This window comes from Scyliorhinus torazame, chromosome 22, assembly GCF_047496885.1.
Source record: "Scyliorhinus torazame isolate Kashiwa2021f chromosome 22, sScyTor2.1, whole genome shotgun sequence".
NCBI lineage: Eukaryota > Metazoa > Chordata > Chondrichthyes > Carcharhiniformes > Scyliorhinidae > Scyliorhinus > Scyliorhinus torazame.
In genome coordinates, this window is record NC_092728.1 from 2,443,149 (window position 1) to 2,463,875 (window position 20,727).

Genomic DNA, 20,727 nt, shown 5'->3' on the forward strand with positions numbered 1-20,727 from the left:
CCGGGATAGAGAGAGAGAGCTGGGATAGAGTGAGAGAGAGAGCCGGGATAGAGAGAGAGAGAGAGCCGGGATAGAGAGAGAGAGAGAGCCGGGATAGAGAGAGAGAGCCGGGATAGAGAGAGAGAGCCGGGATAGAGAGAGAGAGCCGGGATAGAGAGAGAGAGCCGGGATAGAGAGAGAGAGCCGGGATAGAGAGAGAGAGCCGGGATAGAGAGAGAGAGCCGGGATAGAGAGAGAGAGCCGGGATAGAGAGAGAGAGAGCCGGGATAGAGAGAGAGAGAGCCGGGATAGAGAGAGAGAGAGCCGGGATAGAGAGAGAGAGAGCCGGGATAGAGAGAGAGAGAGCCGGGATAGAGAGAGAGAGAGCTGGGATAGAGAGAGAGAGAGCCGGGATAGAGAGAGCTGGGATAGAGAGAGAGAGAGCCGGGATAGAGAGAGAGCCGGGATAGAGAGAGAGAGAGAGAGACCCGGGATAGAGAGAGAGTGAGAGACGGGATAGAGAGAGAGAGAGAGACGGGATAGAGAGAGAGAGAGAGAGCCGGGATAGAGAGAGAGAGAGCCGGGATAGAGAGAGAGAGAGAGCCGGGATAGAGAGAGAGAGAGCCGGGATAGAGAGAGAGAGCCGGGATAGAGAGAGAGAGCCGGGATAGAGAGAGAGCCGGGATAGAGAGAGAGAGAGAGCCGGGATAGAGAGAGAGAGAGAGAGACCCGGGATAGAGAGAGAGAGAGAGAGCCGGGATAGAGAGAGAGAGAGAGAGCCGGGATAGAGAGAGAGAGAGAGCCGGGATAGAGAGAGAGAGAGAGCCGGGATAGGGAGAGAGAGAGAGCCGGGATAGGGAGAGAGAGAGAGAGAGAGCCGGGATAGAGAGAGAGAGAGAGAGCCGGGATAGAGAGAGAGAGAGCCGGGATAGAGAGAGAGAGAGCGAGTGCCGGGATAGAGAGAGAGAGAGCGAGTGCCGGGATAGAGAGAGCGAGTGCCGGGATAGAGAGAGCGAGTGCCGGGATAGAGAGAGCGAGTGCCGGGATAGAGAGAGCGAGTGCCGGGATAGAGAGAGCGAGTGCCGGGATAGAGAGAGCGAGTGCCGGGATAGAGAGAGCGAGTGCCGGGATAGAGAGAGCGAGTGCCGGGATAGAGAGAGCGAGTGCCGGGATAGAGAGAGCGAGTGCCGGGATAGAGAGAGCGAGTGCCGGGATAGAGAGAGCGAGTGCCGGGATAGAGAGAGCGAGTGCCGGGATAGAGAGAGCGAGTGCCGGGATAGAGAGAGCGAGTGCCGGGATAGAGAGAGCGAGTGCCGGGATAGAGAGAGCGAGTGCCGGGATAGAGAGAGCGAGTGCCGGGATAGAGAGAGCGAGTGCCGGGATAGAGAGAGCGAGTGCCGGGATAGAGAGAGCGAGTGCCGGGATAGAGAGAGCGAGTGCCGGGATAGAGAGAGCGAGTGCCGGGATAGAGAGAGCGAGTGCCGGGATAGAGAGAGCGAGTGCCGGGATAGAGAGAGCGAGTGCCGGGATAGAGAGAGCGAGTGCCGGGATAGAGAGAGCGAGTGCCGGGATAGAGAGAGCGAGTGCCGGGATAGAGAGAGCGAGTGCCGGGATAGAGAGAGCGAGTGCCGGGATAGAGAGAGCGAGTGCCGGGATAGAGAGAGCGAGTGCCGGGATAGAGAGAGCGAGTGCCGGGAGACAGAGAGCGAGTGCCGGGAGAGAGAGAGCGAGTGCCGGGAGAGAGAGAGCGAGTGCCGGGATAGAGAGAGCGAGTGCCGGGATAGAGAGAGCGAGTGCCGGGATAGAGAGAGCGAGTGCCGGGATAGAGAGAGCGAGTGCCGGGATAGAGAGAGCGAGTGCCGGGATAGAGAGAGCGAGTGCCGGGATAGAGAGAGCGAGTGCCGGGATAGAGAGAGCGAGTGCCGGGATAGAGAGAGCGAGTGCCGGGATAGAGAGAGCGAGTGCCGGGATAGAGAGAGCGAGTGCCGGGATAGAGAGAGCGAGTGCCGGGATAGAGAGAGCGAGTGCCGGGATAGAGAGAGCGAGTGCCGGGATAGAGAGAGCGAGTGCCGGGATAGAGAGAGCGAGTGCCGGGATAGAGAGAGCGAGTGCCGGGATAGAGAGAGCGAGTGCCGGGATAGAGAGAGCGAGTGCCGGGATAGAGAGAGCGAGTGCCGGGATAGAGAGAGCGAGTGCCGGGATAGAGAGAGCGAGTGCCGGGATAGAGAGAGCGAGTGCCGGGATAGAGAGAGCGAGTGCCGGGATAGAGAGAGCGAGTGCCGGGATAGAGAGAGCGAGTGCCGGGATAGAGAGAGCGAGTGCCGGGATAGAGAGAGCGAGTGCCGGGATAGAGAGAGCGAGTGCCGGGATAGAGAGAGCGAGTGCCGGGATAGAGAGAGCGAGTGCCGGGATAGAGAGAGCGAGTGCCGGGATAGAGAGAGCGAGTGCCGGGATAGAGAGAGCGAGTGCCGGGATAGAGAGAGCGAGTGCCGGGATAGAGAGAGCGAGTGCCGGGATAGAGAGAGCGAGTGCCGGGATAGAGAGAGCGAGTGCCGGGATAGAGAGAGCGAGTGCCGGGATAGAGAGAGCGAGTGCCGGGATAGAGAGAGCGAGTGCCGGGATAGAGAGAGCGAGTGCCGGGATAGAGAGAGCGAGTGCCGGGATAGAGAGAGCGAGTGCCGGGATAGAGAGAGCGAGTGCCGGGATAGAGAGAGCGAGTGCCGGGATAGAGAGAGCGAGTGCCGGGATAGAGAGAGCGAGTGCCGGGATAGAGAGAGCGAGTGCCGGGATAGAGAGAGCGAGTGCCGGGATAGAGAGAGCGAGTGCCGGGATAGAGAGAGCGAGTGCCGGGATAGAGAGAGCGAGTGCCGGGATAGAGAGAGAGAGCCGGGATAGAGAGAGAGAGAGAGAGAGACCCGGGATAGAGAGAGAGCGAGTGCCGGGATAGAGAGAGCGAGTGCCGGGATAGATAGAGAGAGAGCCGGGATAGAGAGCGAGAGAGAGAGCCGGGATAGAGAGAGAGAGAGAGAGCCGGGATAGAGAGAGAGAGAGCCGGGATAGAGAGAGAGCGAGCCAGGATAGAGAGAGAGAGCCAGGATACAGAGAGAGAGAGAGCCGGGATAGAGAGAGAGAGAGAGAGACAGATGGGATAGAGAGAGAGACCCGGGATAGAGAGAGAAACGGGATAGAGAGAGAGAGAGAGACGGGACAGAGAGAGAGAGAGAGAGACGGGATAGAGAGAGAGAGAGAGAGACGGGATAGAGAGAGAGAGAGAGAGACGGGATAGAGAGAGAGAGAGACGGGATAGAGAGAGAGAGAGCCGGGATAGAGAGAGAGAGAGAGCCGGGATAGAGAGAGAGAGAGAGCCGGGATAGAGAGAGAGAGAGAGCCGGGATAGAGAGAGATAGAGAGCCGGGATAGAGGGAGAGAGAGAGAGAGAGCCGGGATAGAGAGAGAGAGAGAGCCGGGATAGAGAGAGAGAGAGAGAGACACACACCCGGGATAGAGAGAGAGAGCCGGGATAGAGAGAGAGAGAGCCGGGATAGAGAGAGAGAGAGCCGGGATAGAGAGAGAGAGAGAGAGAGCCGGGATAGAGAGAGAGAGAGAGAGCGCCGGGATAGAGAGAGAGAGAGCCGGGATAGAGAGAGAGAGAGAGAGAGAGAGCCGGGATAGAGAGAGAGAGCCGGGATAGAGAGAGAGAGAGAGAGAGAGCCGGGATAGAGAGAGAGAGAGAGAGCCGGGATAGAGAGAGAGAGAGAGAGCCGGGATAGAGAGAGAGAGAGAGAGCCGGGATAGAGAGAGATAGAGAGAGAGCCGGGATAGAGAGAGATAGAGAGAGAGCCGGGATAGAGAGAGAGAGCCGGGATAGAGAGAGAGAGCCGGGATAGAGAGAGAGAGCCGGGATAGAGAGAGAGAGCCGGGATAGAGAGAGAGAGCCGGGATAGAGAGAGAGAGCCGGGATAGAGAGAGAGAGCCGGGATAGAGAGAGAGCCGGGATAGAGAGAGAGAGCCGGGATAGAGAGAGAGAGCCGGGATAGAGAGAGAGAGCCGGGATAGAGAGAGAGAGCCGGGATAGAGAGAGAGAGCCGGGATAGAGAGAGAGAGCCGGGATAGAGAGAGAGAAAGAGAGCCGGGATAGAGAGAGAGAAAGAGAGCCGGGATAGAGAGAGAGAGAGAGCCGGGATAGAGAGAGAGAGAGAGCCGGGATAGAGAGAGAGAGAGCCGGGATAGAGAGAGAGAGAGCCGGGATAGAGAGAGAGAGAGCCGGGATAGAGAGAGAGAGAGCCGGGATAGAGAGAGAGAGCCGGGATAGAGAGAGAGAGCCGGGATAGAGAGAGAGAGAGAGAGCCGGGATAGAGAGAGAGCCGGGATAGAGAGAGAGAGCCGGGATAGAGAGAGAGAGCCGGGATAGAGAGAGAGAGCCGGGATAGAGAGAGAGAGCCGGGATAGAGAGAGAGAGCCGGGATAGAGAGAGAGAGCCGGGATAGAGAGAGAGAAAGAGAGCCGGGATAGAGAGAGAGAAAGAGAGCCGGGATAGAGAGAGAGAGAGAGCCGGGATAGAGAGAGAGAGAGAGCCGGGATAGAGAGAGAGAGAGCCGGGATAGAGAGAGAGAGAGCCGGGATAGAGAGAGAGAGAGCCGGGATAGAGAGAGAGAGAGCCGGGATAGAGAGAGAGAGAGCCGGGATAGAGAGAGAGAGAGCCGGGAGAGAGAGAGAGAGCCGGGATAGAGAGAGCCGGGATAGAGAGAGAGCCGGGATAGAGAGAGAGAGGGAGCCGGGATAGAGAGAGAGAGAGAGAGCCGGGATAGAGAGAGAGAGAGAGAGAGCCGGGATACAGAGAGAGAGAGAGACACCCGGGATACAGAGAGAGAGAGAGAGAGAGCCGGGATAGAGAGAGAGAGCCGGGATAGAGAGAGAGAGCCGGGATAGAGAGAGAGAGAGAGCCGGGATAGAGAGAGAGAGAGCCGGGATAGAGAGAGAGCGAGAGAGCCGGGATAGAGAGAGAGAGAGAGCCGGGATAGAGAGAGAGAGAGAGAGCCGGGATAGAGAGAGAGAGAGAGCCGGGATAGAGAGAGAGAGAGAGACACCCGGGATAGAGAGAGAGAGAGCCGGGATAGAGAGAGAGAGAGCCGGGATAGAGAGAGAGAGAGAGAGCCGGGATAGAGAGCGAGAGAGAGAGCCGGGATAGAGAGCGAGAGAGAGAGCCGGGAGAGAGAGAGAGAGAGCCGGGAGAGAGAGAGAGAGAGCCGGGATAGAGAGAGAGAGAGCCGGGATAGAGAGAGAGAGAGAGCCGAGATAGAGAGAGAGAGAGAGCCGGGATAGAGAGAGAGAGCCGGGAGAGAGAGAGAGAGCCGGGATAGAGAGAGAGCCGGGATAGAGAGAGAGAGAGAGCCGGGATAGAGAGAGAGAGAGAGCCGGGATAGAGAGAGAGAGAGAGAGACACCCGGGATACAGAGAGAGAGAGAGAGAGAGCCGGGATACAGAGAGAGAGAGAGAGAGAGAGAGCCGGGATAGAGAGAGAGAGCCGGGATAGAGAGAGAGAGAGAGCCGGGATACAGAGAGAGAAAGCCGGGATAGAGAGAGAGAGAGAGAGAGACACCCGGGATAGAGAGAGAGAGAGCCGGGATAGAGAGAGAGAGAGAGAGCCGGGATAGAGAGAGAGAGAGAGAGCCGGGATAGAGAGAGAGAGAGAGAGAGCCGGGATAGAGAGCGAGAGAGAGAGCCGGGATAGAGAGCGAGAGAGAGAGCCGGGAGAGAGAGAGAGAGAGCCGGGAGAGAGAGAGAGAGAGCCGGGATAGAGAGAGAGAGAGCCGGGATAGAGAGAGAGAGAGCCGGGATAGAGAGAGAGAGAGAGCCGGGATAGAGAGAGAGAGAGAGCCGGGATAGAGAGAGAGACGGGATAGAGAGAGAGAGCCGGGATAGAGAGAGAGAGCCGGGATAGAGAGAGAGAGAGCCGGGATAGAGAGAGAGAGAGAGAGAGAGCTGGGATAGAGAGAGAGAGAGCTGGGATAGAGAGAGAGAGAGCTGGGATAGAGAGAGAGAGAGCTGGGATAGAGAGAGAGAGAGCTGGGATAGAGAGAGAGAGAGCTGGGATAGAGAGAGAGCTGGGATAGAGAGAGAGAGAGCTGGGATAGAGAGAGAGAGAGCTGGGATAGAGAGAGAGAGAGCTGGGATAGAGAGAGAGAGAGAGCTGGGATAGAGAGAGAGAGAGAGCTGGGATAGAGAGAGAGAGAGCTGGGATAGAGAGAGAGAGAGCTGGGATAGAGAGAGAGAGCCGGGATAGAGAGAGAGAGAGCCGGGATAGAGAGAGAGAGAGCCGGGATAGAGAGAGAGAGAGCCGGGATAGAGAGAGAGAGAGCCGGGATAGAGAGAGAGAGAGCCGGGATAGAGAGAGAGAGAGCCGGGATAGAGAGAGAGAGCCGGGATAGAGAGAGAGCCGGGATAGAGAGAGAGCCGGGATAGAGAGAGAGCCGGGATAGAGAGAGAGCCGGGATAGAGAGAGAGCCGGGATAGAGAGAGAGCCGGGATAGAGAGAGAGCCGGGATAGCGAGAGAGAGCCGGGATAGAGAGACGGGATAGAGAGAGAGAGAGAGAGAGCCGGGATAGAGAGAGAGAGAGCCGGGATAGAGAGAGAGAGAGAGAGAGCCGGGATAGAGAGAGAGAGCCGGGATAGAGAGAGAGAGCCGGGATAGAGAGAGAGCCGGGATAGAGAGAGAGAGAGAGAGCCGGGATAGAGAGAGAGAGAGAGAGCCGGGATAGAGAGAGAGAGAGAGCCGGGATAGAGAGAGAGAGAGAGCCGGGATAGAGAGAGAGAGAGAGAGCCGGGATAGAGAGAGAGAGAGAGCCGGGATAGAGAGAGAGAGAGAGAGCCGGGAGAGAGAGAGAGAGAGAGAGCCGGGAGAGAGAGAGAGAGAGCCGGGATAGAGAGAGAGCCGGGATAGAGAGAGAGAGCCGGGAGAGAGAGAGCAGGGATAGAGAGAGAGAGACACCCGGGATAGAGAGAGAGAGACACCCGGGATAGAGAGAGAGAGAGAGACACCCGGGATAGAGAGAGAGAGAGAGAGAGCCGGGATAGAGAGAGAGAGCCGGGATAGAGAGAGAGAGCCGGGATAGAGAGAGAGAGCCGGGATAGAGAGAGAGAGCCGGGATAGAGAGAGAGAGCCGGGATAGAGAGAGAGAGCCGGGATAGAGAGAGAGAGCCGGGATAGAGAGAGAGAGCCGGGATAGAGAGAGAGAGCCGGGATAGAGAGAGAGAGCCGGGATAGAGAGAGAGAGCCGGGATAGAGAGAGAGAGCCGGGATAGAGAGAGAGAGCCGGGATAGAGAGAGAGAGCCGGGATAGAGAGAGAGAGCCGGGATAGAGAGAGAGAGCCGGGATAGAGAGAGAGAGCCGGGATAGAGAGAGAGAGCCGGGATAGAGAGAGAGAGCCGGGATAGAGAGAGAGAGCCGGGATAGAGAGAGAGAGCCGGGATAGAGAGAGAGAGCCGGGATAGAGAGAGAGAGCCGGGATAGAGAGAGAGAGCCGGGATAGAGAGAGAGAGCCGGGATAGAGAGAGAGAGCCGGGATAGAGAGAGAGAGCCGGGATAGAGAGAGAGAGCCGGGATAGAGAGAGAGAGCCGGGATAGAGAGAGAGAGCCGGGATAGAGAGAGAGAGCCGGGATAGAGAGAGAGAGCCGGGATAGAGAGAGAGAGCCGGGATAGAGAGAGAGAGAGCCGGGATAGAGAGAGAGAGCCGGGATAGAGAGAGAGAGCCGGGATAGAGAGAGAGAGCCGGGATAGAGAGAGAGAGCCGGGATAGAGAGAGAGAGCCGGGATAGAGAGAGAGAGCCGGGATAGAGAGAGAGAGCCGGGATAGAGAGAGAGAGCCGGGATAGAGAGAGAGAGCCGGGATAGAGAGAGAGAGCCGGGATAGAGAGAGAGAGCCGGGATAGAGAGAGAGAGCCGGGATAGAGAGAGAGAGCCGGGATAGAGAGAGAGAGCCGGGATAGAGAGAGAGAGCCGGGATAGAGAGAGAGAGCCGGGATAGAGAGAGAGAGCCGGGATAGAGAGAGAGAGCCGGGATAGAGAGAGAGAGCCGGGATAGAGAGAGAGAGCCGGGATAGAGAGAGAGAGAGCCGGGATAGAGAGAGAGAGCCGGGATAGAGAGAGAGAGCCGGGATAGAGAGAGAGAGCCCGGATAGAGAGAGAGGGCCGGGATAGAGAGAGAGGGCCGGGATAGAGAGAGAGAGCCGGGATAGAGAGAGAGCCGGGATAGAGAGAGAGCCGGGATAGAGAGAGAGAGCCGGGATAGAGAGAGAGAGAGAGAGCAGGGATAGAGAGAGAGAGACACCCGGGATAGAGAGAGAGAGACACCCGGGATAGAGAGAGAGAGAGCCGGGATAGAGAGAGAGAGAGCCGGGATAGAGAGAGAGAGCCGGGATAGAGAGAGAGAGCCGGGATAGAGAGAGAGAGCCCGGATAGAGAGAGAGGGCCGGGATAGAGAGAGAGGGCCGGGATAGAGAGAGAGAGCCGGGATAGAGAGAGAGCCGGGATAGAGAGAGAGCCGGGATAGAGAGAGAGAGCCGGGATAGAGAGAGAGAGAGAGAGCAGGGATAGAGAGAGAGAGACACCCGGGATAGAGAGAGAGAGACACCCGGGATAGAGAGAGAGAGAGCCGGGATAGAGAGAGAGAGCCGGGATAGAGAGAGAGAGCCGGGATAGAGAGAGTGCCGGGATAGAGAGAGAGAGCCGGGATAGAGAGAGAGAGCCGGGATAGAGAGAGAGAGCCGGGATAGCGAGAGAGAGCCGGGATAGCGAGAGAGAGCCGGGATAGCGAGAGAGAGCCGGGATAGCGAGAGAGAGCCGGGATAGCGAGAGAGAGCCGGGATAGCGAGAGAGAGCCGGGATAGCGAGAGAGAGCCGGGATAGCGAGAGAGAGCCGGGATAGCGAGAGAGAGCCGGGATAGAGAGAGAGAGCCGGGATAGAGAGAGAGAGAGAGAGAGAGCCGGGATAGGGAGAGAGAGAGAGAGAGCCGGGATAGAGAGAGAGAGAGAGAGAGAGAGAGCCGGGATAGAGAGAGAGAGAGAGAGCCGGGATAGAGAGAGAGAGCCGGGATAGAGAGAGAGAGAGAGACACCCGGGATAGAGAGAGAGAGAGAGCCGGGATAGAGAGAGAGAGAGCCGGGATAGAGAGAGAGAGAGAGCCGGGATAGAGAGAGAGAGAGAGCCGGGATAGAGAGAGAGAGAGAGCCAGGATAGAGAGAGAGAGAGCGACACCCGGGATAGAGAGAGAGAGCCGGCATCGAGAGAGCCGGGATCGAGAGAGCCGGGATCGAGAGAGCCGGGATCGAGAGAGCCGGGATCGAGAGAGAGCCGGGATAGAGAGAGAGAGAGAGAGCCGGGATAGAGAGAGAGAGAGAGAGCCAGGATAGAGAGAGAGAGAGAGAGAGAGCCGGGATAGAGAGAGAGAGCCGGGATAGAGAGAGCCGGGAGAGAGAGAGAGAGAGCCGGGAGAGAGAGAGAGAGAGCCGGGAGAGAGAGAGAGAGAGCCGGGATAGAGAGAGAGAGAGAGCCGGGATAGAGAGAGAGACGGGATAGCGAGAGAGAGATAGAGCCAGGATAGAGAGAGAGAGAGAGCCGGGATAGAGAGAGAGAGCCGAGATAGAGAGAGAGAGAGCCGGGATAGAGAGAGAGAGCTGGGATAGAGAGAGAGAGAGCTGGGATAGAGAGAGAGAGAGAGCTGGGATAGAGAGAGAGAGAGAGCTGGGATAGAGAGAGAGAGAGAGCTGGGATAGAGAGAGAGAGAGCTGGGATAGAGAGAGAGCCGGGATAGAGAGAGAGCCGGGATAGAGAGAGAGCCCGGATAGAGAGAGAGCCGGGATAGAGAGAGAGCCGGGATAGAGAGAGAGCCGGGATAGAGAGAGAGCCGGGATAGAGAGAGAGCCGGGATAGAGAGAGAGCCGGGATAGAGAGAGAGCCGGGATAGAGAGAGAGCCGGGATAGAGAGAGAGCCGGGATAGAGAGAGAGCCGGGATAGAGAGAGAGCCGGGATAGAGAGAGAGCCGGGATAGAGAGAGAGCCGGGATAGAGAGAGAGAGCCGGGATAGAGAGAGAGAGCCGGGATAGAGAGAGAGAGCCGGGATAGAGAGAGAGAGCCGGGATAGAGAGAGAGAGCCGGGATAGAGAGAGAGAGAGAGAGAGCCGGGATAGAGAGAGAGAGAGAGAGAGACCCGGGATAGAGAGAGAGCGAGTGCCGGGATAGAGAGAGCGAGTGCCGGGATAGATAGAGCGAGAGCCGGGATAGAGAGCGAGAGAGAGAGCCGGGATAGAGAGAGAGAGAGAGAGCCGGGATAGAGAGAGAGAGAGAGCCGGGATAGAGAGAGATAGAGAGCCGGGATAGAGGGAGAGAGAGAGAGCCGCGATAGAGAGAGAGAGAGAGCCGGGAAGAGAGAGAGAGAGAGCCGGGATAGAGAGAGAGAGACACACACCCGGGATAGAGAGAGAGAGCCGGGATAGAGAGAGAGAGAGCCGGGATAGAGAGAGAGAGAGCCGGGATAGAGAGAGAGAGAGAGAGCGCCGGGATAGAGAGAGAGAGAGCCGGGATAGAGAGAGAGAGAGCCGGGATAGAGAGAGAGAGAGAGAGCGCCGGGATAGAGAGAGAGAGAGCCGGGATAGAGAGAGAGAGAGAGCCGGGATAGAGAGAGAGAGAGCCGGGATAGAGAGAGAGAGAGCCGGGATAGAGAGAGAGAGAGCCGGGATAGAGAGAGAGAGAGCCGGGATAGAGAGAGAGAGAGCCGGGATAGAGAGAGAGAGAGCCGGGATAGAGAGAGAGAGAGCCGGGATAGAGAGAGAGAGAGAGCCGGGATAGAGAGAGAGAGAGAGCCGGGATAGTGAGAGAGAGAGCCGGGATAGAGAGAGAGAGAGCCGGGATAGAGAGAGAGAGAGAGCCGGGATAGAGAGAGAGAGAGCCGGGATAGAGAGAGAGAGAGCCGGGATAGAGAGAGAGAGAGCCGGGATAGAGAGAGAGAGAGCCGGGATAGAGAGAGAGAGAGCCGGGATAGAGAGAGAGAGAGCCGGGATAGAGAGAGAGAGAGCCGGGATAGAGAGAGAGAGAGCCGGGATAGAGAGACAGAGAGCCGGGATAGAGAGAGAGAGAGCCGGGATAGAGAGAGAGAGAGCCGGGATAGAGAGAGAGAGAGCCGGGATAGAGAGAGAGAGAGCCGGGATAGAGAGAGAGAGAGAGCCGGGATAGAGAGAGAGAGAGCCGGGATAGAGAGAGAGAGAGCCGGGATAGAGAGAGAGAGAGCCGGGATAGAGAGAGAGAGAGCCGGGACAGAGAGAGAGAGAGAGAGAGAGCCGGGATAGAGAGAGAGAAAGAGAGCCGGGATAGAGAGAGAGAGAGAGCCGGGATAGAGAGAGAGAGCCGGGATAGAGCGAGAGAGAGAGCCGGGATAGAGCGAGAGAGAGAGCCGGGATAGAGAGCGAGAGAGCCGGGATAGAGAGCGAGAGAGAGAGCCGGGATAGAGAGCGAGAGAGAGAGCCGGGATAGAGAGAGAGAGAGCCGGGACAGAGAGAGAGAGAGAGAGAGAGCCGGGATAGAGAGAGAGAAAGAGAGCCGGGATAGAGAGAGAGAGAGAGCCGGGATAGAGAGAGAGAGCCGGGATAGAGCGAGAGAGAGAGCCGGGATAGAGCGAGAGAGAGAGCCGGGATAGAGCGAGAGAGAGAGCCGGGATAGAGCGAGAGAGAGAGCCGGGATAGAGTGAGAGAGAGAGAGCCGGGATAGAGAGCGAGAGAGCCGGGATAGAGAGCGAGAGAGAGAGCCGGGATAGAGAGCGAGAGAGAGAGCCGGGATAGAGAGAGAGAGAGCCGGGACAGAGAGAGAGAGAGAGAGAGAGCCGGGATAGAGAGAGAGAAAGAGAGCCCGGGATAGAGAGAGAGAGAGAGCCGGGATAGAGAGAGAGAGCCGGGATAGAGCGAGAGAGAGAGCCGGGATAGAGCGAGAGAGAGAGCCGGGATAGAGCGAGAGAGAGAGCCGGGATAGAGAGCGAGAGAGAGAGCCGGGATAGAGAGCGAGAGAGAGAGCCGGGATAGAGAGCGAGAGAGAGAGCCGGGATAGAGAGCGAGAGAGAGAGCCGGGATAGAGAGCGAGAGAGAGAGCCGGGATAGAGAGCGAGAGAGAGAGTCGGGATAGAGAGCGAGAGAGAGCCGGGATAGAGAGAGAGAGAGAGCCGGGATAGAGAGAGAGAGAGAGCCGGGATAGAGAGAGAGAGAGAGAGCCGGGATAGAGAGAGAGAGAGAGCCGGGAGAGAGAGAGAGAGAGACCCGTGATAGAGAGAGAGCGAGTGCGGGGATAGAGAGAGAGCGAGTGCCGGGATAGAGAGAGCGAGTGCCGGGATAGAGAGAGCGAGTGCCGGGATAGAGAGAGCGGAGTGCCGGGATAGAGAGAGCGAGTGCCGGGATAGAGAGAGCGAGTGCCGGGATAGAGAGAGCGAGTGCCGGGATAGAGAGAGCGAGTGCCGGGATAGAGAGAGCGAGTGCCGGGATAGAGAGAGCGAGTGCCGGGGATAGAGAGAGCGAGTGCGGGATAGAGAGAGCGAGTGCCGGGATAGAGAGAGCGAGTGCCGGGATAGAGAGAGCGAGTGCCGGGATAGAGAGAGCGAGTGCCGGGATAGAGAGAGCGAGTGCCGGGATAGAGAGAGCGAGTGCCGGGATAGAGAGAGCGAGTGCCGGGATAGAGAGAGCGAGTGCCGGGATAGAGAGAGCGAGTGCCGGGATAGAGAGAGCGAGTGCCGGGATAGAGAGAGCGAGTGCCGGGATAGAGAGAGCGAGTGCCGGGATAGAGAGAGCGAGTGCCGGATAGAGAGAGCGAGTGCCGGGATAGAGAGAGCGAGTGCCGGGATAGAGAGAGCGGAGTGCCGGGATAGAGAGAGCGGGTGCCGGGATAGAGAGAGCGAGTGCCGGGATAGAGAGAGCGAGTGCCGGGATAGAGAGAGCGAGTGCCGGGATAGAGAGAGCGAGTGCCGGGATAGAGAGAGCGAGTGCCGGGATAGAGAGAGCGAGTGCCGGGATAGAGAGAGCGAGTGCCGGGATAGAGAGAGCGAGTGCCGGGATAGAGAGAGCGAGTGCCGGGATAGAGAGAGCGAGTGCCGGGATAGAGAGAGCGAGTGCCGGGATAGAGAGAGCGAGTGCCGGGATAGAGAGAGCGAGTGCCGGGATAGAGAGAGCGAGTGCCGGGATAGAGAGAGCGAGTGCCGGGATAGAGAGAGCGAGTGCCGGGATAGAGAGAGCGAGTGCCGGGATAGAGAGAGCGAGTGCCGGGATAGAGAGAGCGAGTGCCGGGATAGAGAGAGCGAGTGCCGGGATAGAGAGAGCGAGTGCCGGGATAGAGAGAGCGAGTGCCGGGATAGAGAGAGCGAGTGCCGGGATAGAGAGAGCGAGTGCCGGGATAGAGAGAGCGAGTGCCGGGATAGAGAGAGCGAGTGCCGGGATAGAGAGAGCGAGTGCCGGGATAGAGAGAGCGAGTGCCGGGATAGAGAGAGCGAGTGCCGGGATAGAGAGAGCGAGTGCCGGGATAGAGAGAGCGAGTGCCGGGATAGAGAGAGCGAGTGCCGGGATAGAGAGAGCGAGTGCCGGGATAGAGAGAGCGAGGTGCCGGGATAGAGAGAGCGAGTGCCGGGATAGAGAGAGCGAGTGCCGGGATAGAGAGAGCGAGTGCCGGGATAGAGAGAGCGAGTGCCGGGATAGAGAGAGCGAGTGCCGGGATAGAGAGAGCGAGTGCCGGGATAGAGAGAGCGAGTGCCGGGATAGAGAGAGCGAGTGCCGGGATAGAGAGAGCGAGTGCCGGGATAGAGAGAGCGAGTGCCGGGATAGAGAGAGCGAGTGCCGGGATAGAGAGAGCGAGTGCCGGGATAGAGAGAGCGAGTGCCGGGATAGAGAGAGCGAGTGCCGGGATAGAGAGAGCGAGTGCCGGGATAGAGAGAGCGAGTGCCGGGATAGAGAGAGCGAGTGCCGGGATAGAGAGAGCGAGTGCCGGGATAGAGAGAGCGAGAGCCGGGATAGAGAGCGAGAGAGAGAGCCGGGCTAGAGAGAGAGAGAGAGCCGGGATAGAGAGAGAGAGCGAGCCAGGATAGAGAGAGAGAGCCAGGATAGAGAGAGAGAGAGAGAGCCGGGATAGAGAGAGAGAGAGACCCGGGATAGAGAGAGACCCGGGATAGAGAGAGAGACGGGATAGAGAGCGAGAGAGACGGGATAGAGAGAGAGCGAGAGAGACGGGATAGAGAGAGAGCGAGAGAGACGGGATAGAGAGAGAGAGAGAGAGACGGGATAGAGAGAGAGAGAGAGAGACGGGATAGAGAGAGAGAGACGGGATAGAGAGAGATAGAGAGCGGGATAGAGGGAGAGAGAGAGAGCCGGGATAGAGAGAGAGAGCCGCGATAGAGAGAGCAGGGATAGAGAGAGAGAGAGAGAGCCGGGATAGATAGAGAGAGAGAGAGAGCCGGGATAGAGAGAGAGAGAGAGCCGGGATAGAGAGAGGGAGAGAGAGCCGGGATAGAGAGAGAGAGCCAGGATAGAAAGAGAGAGAGAGCCGGGATAGAGAGAGAGAGAGAGCCGGGATAGAGAGAGAGAGAGAGAGCCCGGAGAGAGAGAGAGAGAGAGCCGGGAGAGAGAGAGAGAGAGAGCCGGGAGAGAGAGAGAGAGAGAGCCGGGATAGAGAGAGAGAGAGAGAGAGCCGGGATGGAGAGAGAGAGGGAGCCGGGATAGAGAGAGAGAGAGAGCCGGGATAGATAGAGAGAGAGAGAGAGAGAGAGCCGGGCTGGAGAGAGAGAGAGAGAGCCGGGCTGGAGACAGAGAGAGAGAGAGCCGGGATAGAGAGAGAGAGCCGGGATAGAGAGAGAGAGCCGGGATAGAGAGAGAGAGCCGGGATAGAGAGAGAGAGCCGGGATAGAGAGAGAGAGCCGGGATGGAGAGGGAGAGCCGGGATAGAGAGAGAGAGACACCCGGGATAGAGAGAGAGAGAGAGCCGGGATAGAGAGAGAGAGAGAGCCGGGATAGAGAGAGAGAGAGAGCCGGGATAGAGAGAGAGAGAGCCGGGATAGAGAGAGAGAGCCGAGATAGAGAGAGAGAGAGAGAGAGAGAGCCGGGATAGAGAGAGAGAGAGAGAGCCGGGATAGAGAGAGAGAGAGCCGGGATAGGGAGAGAGAGAGAGCCGGGATAGGGAGAGAGAGAGAGAGAGCCGGGATAGAGAGAGAGAGAGAGAGCCGGGATAGAGAGAGAGAGAGAGAGCCGGGATAGAGAGAGAGAGAGAGAGAGCCGGGATAGAGAGAGAGAGAGCCGGGATAGAGAGAGAGAGAGAGCCGGGATAGAGAGAGAGAGAGAGAGCCGGGATAGAGAGAGAGAGAGAGCCGGGATAGAGAGAGAGAGAGAGCCGGGATAGATAGAGAGAGAGAGAGAGCCGGGAGAGAGAGAGAGAGAGAGCCGGGATAGAGAGAGAGAGAGAGGGAGCCGGGATGGAGAGAGAGAGGGAGCCGGGATAGAGAGAGAGAGAGAGCCGGGATAGATAGAGAGAGAGAGAGAGAGAGCCGGGCTGGAGAGAGAGAGAGAGAGCCGGGCTGGAGACAGAGAGAGAGAGAGCCGGGATAGAGAGAGAGAGCCGGGATAGAGAGAGAGAGAGAGACCCGGGATAGAGAGAGAGAGAGACCCGGGATAGAGAGAGAGAGAGAGACGGGATAGAGAGAGAGAGAGAGACGGGATAGAGAGAGAGAGAGAGACGGGATAGAGCGAGAGAGAGAGACGGGATAGAGCGAGAGAGAGAGACGGGATAGAGAGAGAGAGAGAGCCGGGATAGAGAGAGAGAGAGAGACGGGATAGAGAGAGAGAGCCGGGATAGAGAGAGAGAGAGAGCCGGGATAGAGAGAGAGAGAGAGAGAGAGAGAGACCCGGGATAGAGAGAGAGAGAGAGAGCCGGGATAGAGAGAGAGAGAGAGAGAGCCGGGATAGAGAGAGAGAGAGAGCCGGGATAGGGAGAGAGAGAGAGAGTGCCGGGATAGAGAGAGAGAGAGAGAGAGAGCCGGGATAGAGAGAGAGAGAGAGAGAGCCGGGATAGAGAGAGAGAGAGAGAGAGCCGGGATAGAGAGAGAGAGAGCCGGGATAGAGAGAGAGAGAGAGCCGGGATAGAGAGAGAGAGAGAGAGCCGGGATAGAGAGAGAGAGAGAGAGCCGGGAATAGAGAGAGAGAGAGAGAGCCGGGATAGAGAGAGAGAGAGAGCCGGGATAGAGAGGAGAGAGAGAGCCGGGATAGATAGAGAGAGAGAGAGCCGGGATAGATAGAGAGAGAGAGAGCCGGGATAGAGAGAGAGAGAGAGCCGGGATAGAGAGAGAGAGAGAGCCGGGATAGAGAGAGAGAGAGAGAGCCGAATTAGAGCGAGAGAGCCGGGATAGATAGAGAGAGAGAGAGAGAGAGCCGGGATAGAGATAGAGAGAGAGCCGGGATAGAGAGAGAGAGAGAGCCGGGATAGAGAGAGAGAGAGAGCCGGGATAGAGAGAGAGAGAGCGCCGGGATAGATAGAGAGAGAGAGAGAGCCGGGATAGAGAGAGAGAGAGAGCCGGGATAGAGAGAGAGAGAGAGCCGGGATAGAGAGAGAGAGAGAGAGCCGAATTAGAGCGAGAGAGCCGGGATAGATAGAGAGAGAGAGAGAGAGAGCCGGGATAGAGATAGAGAGAGAGCCGGGATAGAGAGAGAGAGAGAGCCGGGATAGAGAGAGAGAGAGAGCCGGGATAGAGAGAGAGAGAGCGCCGGGATAGATAGAGAGAGAGAGAGCCGGGATAGAGAGCGAGAGAGAGAGCCGGGATAGAGAGAGAGAGAGAGCAGGGATAGAGAGAGAGCCGGGAGAGAGAGAGAGAGAGAGAGAGCCGGGATATCGAGAGAGAGAGCCGGGATAGAGAGAGAGAGAGAGAGCCGGGATAGAGAAGCGAGAGAGAGAGCTGGGATAGAGAGAGAGAGAGAGCCGGGATAGAGAGAGAGAGCCGGGATAGAGAGAGAGAGAGAGCCGGGATAGAGAGAGAGAGAGCCGGGATAGAGAGAGAGAGAGAGCCGGGATAGAGAGAGAGAGAGAGAGCTGGGATAGAGAGAGAGAGAGAGCTGGGATAGAGAGAGAGAGAGAGAGAGAGCCGGGATAGAGAGAGAGCCGGGATAGAGAGAGAGAGAGAGCCGGGATAGAGAGAGCGAGAGAGACAGCCGGGATAGAGAGAGAGAGCTGGGATAGAGTGAGAGAGAGAGCCGGGATAGAGAGAGAGAGAGAGCCGGGATAGAGAGAGAGAGAGAGCCGGGATAGAGAGAGAGAGCCGGGATAGAGAGAGAGAGCCGGGATAGAGAGAGAGAGCCGGGATAGAGAGAGAGAGCCGGGATAGAGAGAGAGAGAGCCGGGATAGAGAGAGAGAGAGCCGGGATAGAGAGAGAGAGAGCCGGGATAGAGAGAGAGAGAGCCGGGATAGAGAGAGAGAGAGCCGGGATAGAGAGAGCTGGGATAGAGAGAGAGAGAGCCGGGATAGAGAGAGAGCCGGGATAGAGAGAGAGAGAGAGAGACCCGGGATAGAGAGAGAGTGAGAGACGGGATAGAGAGAGAGAGAGAGACGGGATAGAGAGAGAGAGAGAGAGCCGGGATAGAGAGAGAGAGAGCCGGGATAGAGAGAGAGAGAGCCGGGATAGAGAGAGAGAGAGCCGGGATAGAGAGAGAGAGAGCCGGGATAGAGAGAGAGAGCCGGGATAGAGAGAGAGAGCCGGGATAGAGAGAGAGAGCCGGGATAGAGAGAGAGAGAGAGAGACCCGGGATAGAGAGAGAGAGAGAGAGCCGGGATAGAGAGAGAGAGAGAGCCGGGATAGAGAGAGAGAGAGAGCCGGGATAGAGAGAGAGAGAGAGCCGGGATAGGGAGAGAGAGAGAGCCGGGATAGGGAGAGAGAGAGAGAGAGAGCCGGGATAGAGAGAGAGAGAGAGAGCCGGGATAGAGAGAGAGAGAGTTAGAGAGCCGGGATAGAGAGAGAGAGAGCGAGTGCCGGGATAGAGAGAGAGAGAGCGAGTGCCGGGATAGAGAGAGAGAGAGCGAGTGCCGGGATAGAGAGAGCGAGGTGCCGGGATAGAGAGAGCGAGTGCCGGGATAGAGAGAGCAAGTGCCGGGATAGAGAGAGCGAGTGCCGGGATAGAGAGAGCGAGTGCCGGGATAGAGAGAGCGAGTGCCGGGATAGAGAGAGCGAGTGCCGGGATAGAGAGAGCGAGTGCCGGGATAGAGAGAGCGAGTGCCGGGATAGAGAGAGCGAGTGCCGGGATAGAGAGAGCGAGTGCCGGGATAGAGAGAGCGAGTGCCGGGATAGAGAGAGCGAGTGCCGGGATAGAGAGAGCGAGTGCCGGGGATAGAGAGAGAGCCGGGATAGAGAGAGAGAGCCGGGATAGAGAGAGAGAGCCGGGATAGAGAGAGAGAGCCGGGATAGAGAGAGAGAGAGAGAGAGACCCGGGATAGAGAGAGAGCGAGTGCCGGGATAGAGAGAGCGAGTGCCGGGATAGAGAGAGCGAGTGCCGGGATAGAGAGAGCGAGTGCCGGATAGAGAGAGCGAGTGCCGGGATAGAGAGAGCGAGTGCCGGGATAGAGAGAGCGAGTGCCGGGATAGAGAGAGCGAGTGCCGGGATAGAGAGAGCGAGTGCCGGGATAGAGAGAGCGAGTGCCGGGATAGAGAGAGCGAGTGCCGGGATAGAGAGAGCGAGTGCCGGGATAGAGAGAGCGAGTGCCGGGATAGAGAGAGCGAGTGCCGGGATAGAGAGAGCGAGTGCCGGGATAGAGAGAGCGAGTGCCGGGATAGAGAGAGCGAGTGCCGGGATAGAGAGAGCGAGTGCCGGGATAGAGAGAGCGAGTGCCGGGATAGAGAGAGCGAGTGCCGGGATAGAGAGAGCGAGTGCCGGGATAGAGAGAGCGAGTGCCGGGATAGAGAGAGCGAGTGCCGGGATAGAGAGAGCGAGTGCCGGGATAGAGAGAGCGAGTGCCGGGATAGAGAGAGCGAGTGCCGGGATAGAGAGAGCGAGTGCCGGGATAGAGAGAGCGAGTGCCGGGATAGAGAGAGCGAGTGCCGGGATAGAGAGAGCGAGTGCCGGGATAGAGAGAGCGAGTGCCGGGATAGAGAGAGCGAGTGCCGGGATAGAGAGAGCGAGTGCCGGGATAGAGAGAGCGAGTGCCGGGATAGAGAGAGCGAGTGCCGGGATAGAGAGAGCGAGTGCCGGGATAGAGAGAGCGAGTGCCGGGATAGAGAGAGCGAGTGCCGGGATAGAGAGAGCGAGTGCCGGGATAGAGAGAGCGAGTGCCGGGATAGAGAGAGCGAGTGCCGGGATAGAGAGAGCGAGTGCCGGGATAGAGAGAGCGAGTGCCGGGATAGAGAGAGCGAGTGCCGGGATAGAGAGAGCGAGTGCCGGGATAGAGAGAGCGAGTGCCGGGATAGAGAGAGCGAGTGCCGGGATAGAGAGAGCGAGTGCCGGGATAGAGAGAGCGAGTGCCGGGATAGAGAGAGCGGAGTGCCGGGATAGAGAGAGCGAGTGCCGGGATAGAGAGAGCGAGTGCCGGGATAGAGAGAGCGAGTGCCGGGATAGAGAGAGCGAGTGCCGGGATAGAGAGAGCGAGTGCCGGGATAGAGAGAGCGAGTGCCGGGATAGAGAGAGCGAGTGCCGGGATCGAGAGAGCGAGTGCCGGGATCGAGAGAGCGAGTGCCGGATCGAGAGAGCGAGTGCCGGGATAGAGAGAGCGAGTGCCGGGATAGAGGAGAGCGAGTGCCGGGATCGAGAGAGCGAGTGCCGGGATCGAGAGAGCGAGTGCCGGGATCGAGAGAGCGAGTGCCGGGATCGAGAGAGCGAGTGCCGGGATCGAGAGAGCGAGTGCCGGGATCGAGAGAGCGAGTGCCGGGATCGAGAGAGCGAGTGCCGGGATCGAGAGAGCGAGTGCCGGGATCGAGAGAGCGAGTGCCGGGATAGAGAGAGCGAGTGCCGGGATAGAGAGAGCGAGTGCCGGGATAGAGAGAGCGAGTGCCGGGATAGAGAGAGCGAGTGCCGGGATAGAGAGAGCGAGTGCCGGGATAGAGAGAGCGAGTGCCGGGGATAGAGAGAGCGAGTGCCGGGATAGAGAGAGCGAGTGCCGGGATAGAGAGAGCGAGTGCCGGGATAGAGAGAGCGAGTGCCGGGATAGAGAGAGCGAGTGCCGGGATAGAGAGAGCGAGTGCCGGGATAGAGAGAGCGAGTGCCGGGATAGAGAGAGCGAGTGCCGGGATAGAGAGAGCGAGTGCCGGGATAAGAGAGCGAGAGCCGGGATAGAGAGAGAGTGCCGGGATAGAGAGAGAGAGCCGGGATAGAGAGAGCGAGTGACCCGGATAGAGAGAGAGAGAGTGCCGGGATAGAGAGAGAGAGAGAGCCGGGATAGAGAGAGAGAGAGAGCCGGGATAGAGAGAGAGAGAGCCGGGATAGGGAGAGAGAGAGAGCCGGGATAGGGAGAGAGAGAGAGAGAGAGCCGGGATAGAGAGAGAGAGAGAGAGCCGGGATAGAGAGAGAGAGAGAGTTAGAGAGCCGGGATAGAGAGAGAGAGAGCGAGTGCCGGCGATAGAGAGAGAGAGAGCGAGTGCCGGGATAGAGAGGGAGAGAGAGCGAGTGCCGGGATAGAGAGAGCGAGTGCCGGGATAGAGAGAGCGAGTGCCGGGATAGAGAGAGCGAGTGCCGGGATAGAGAGAGCGAGTGCCGGGATAGAGAG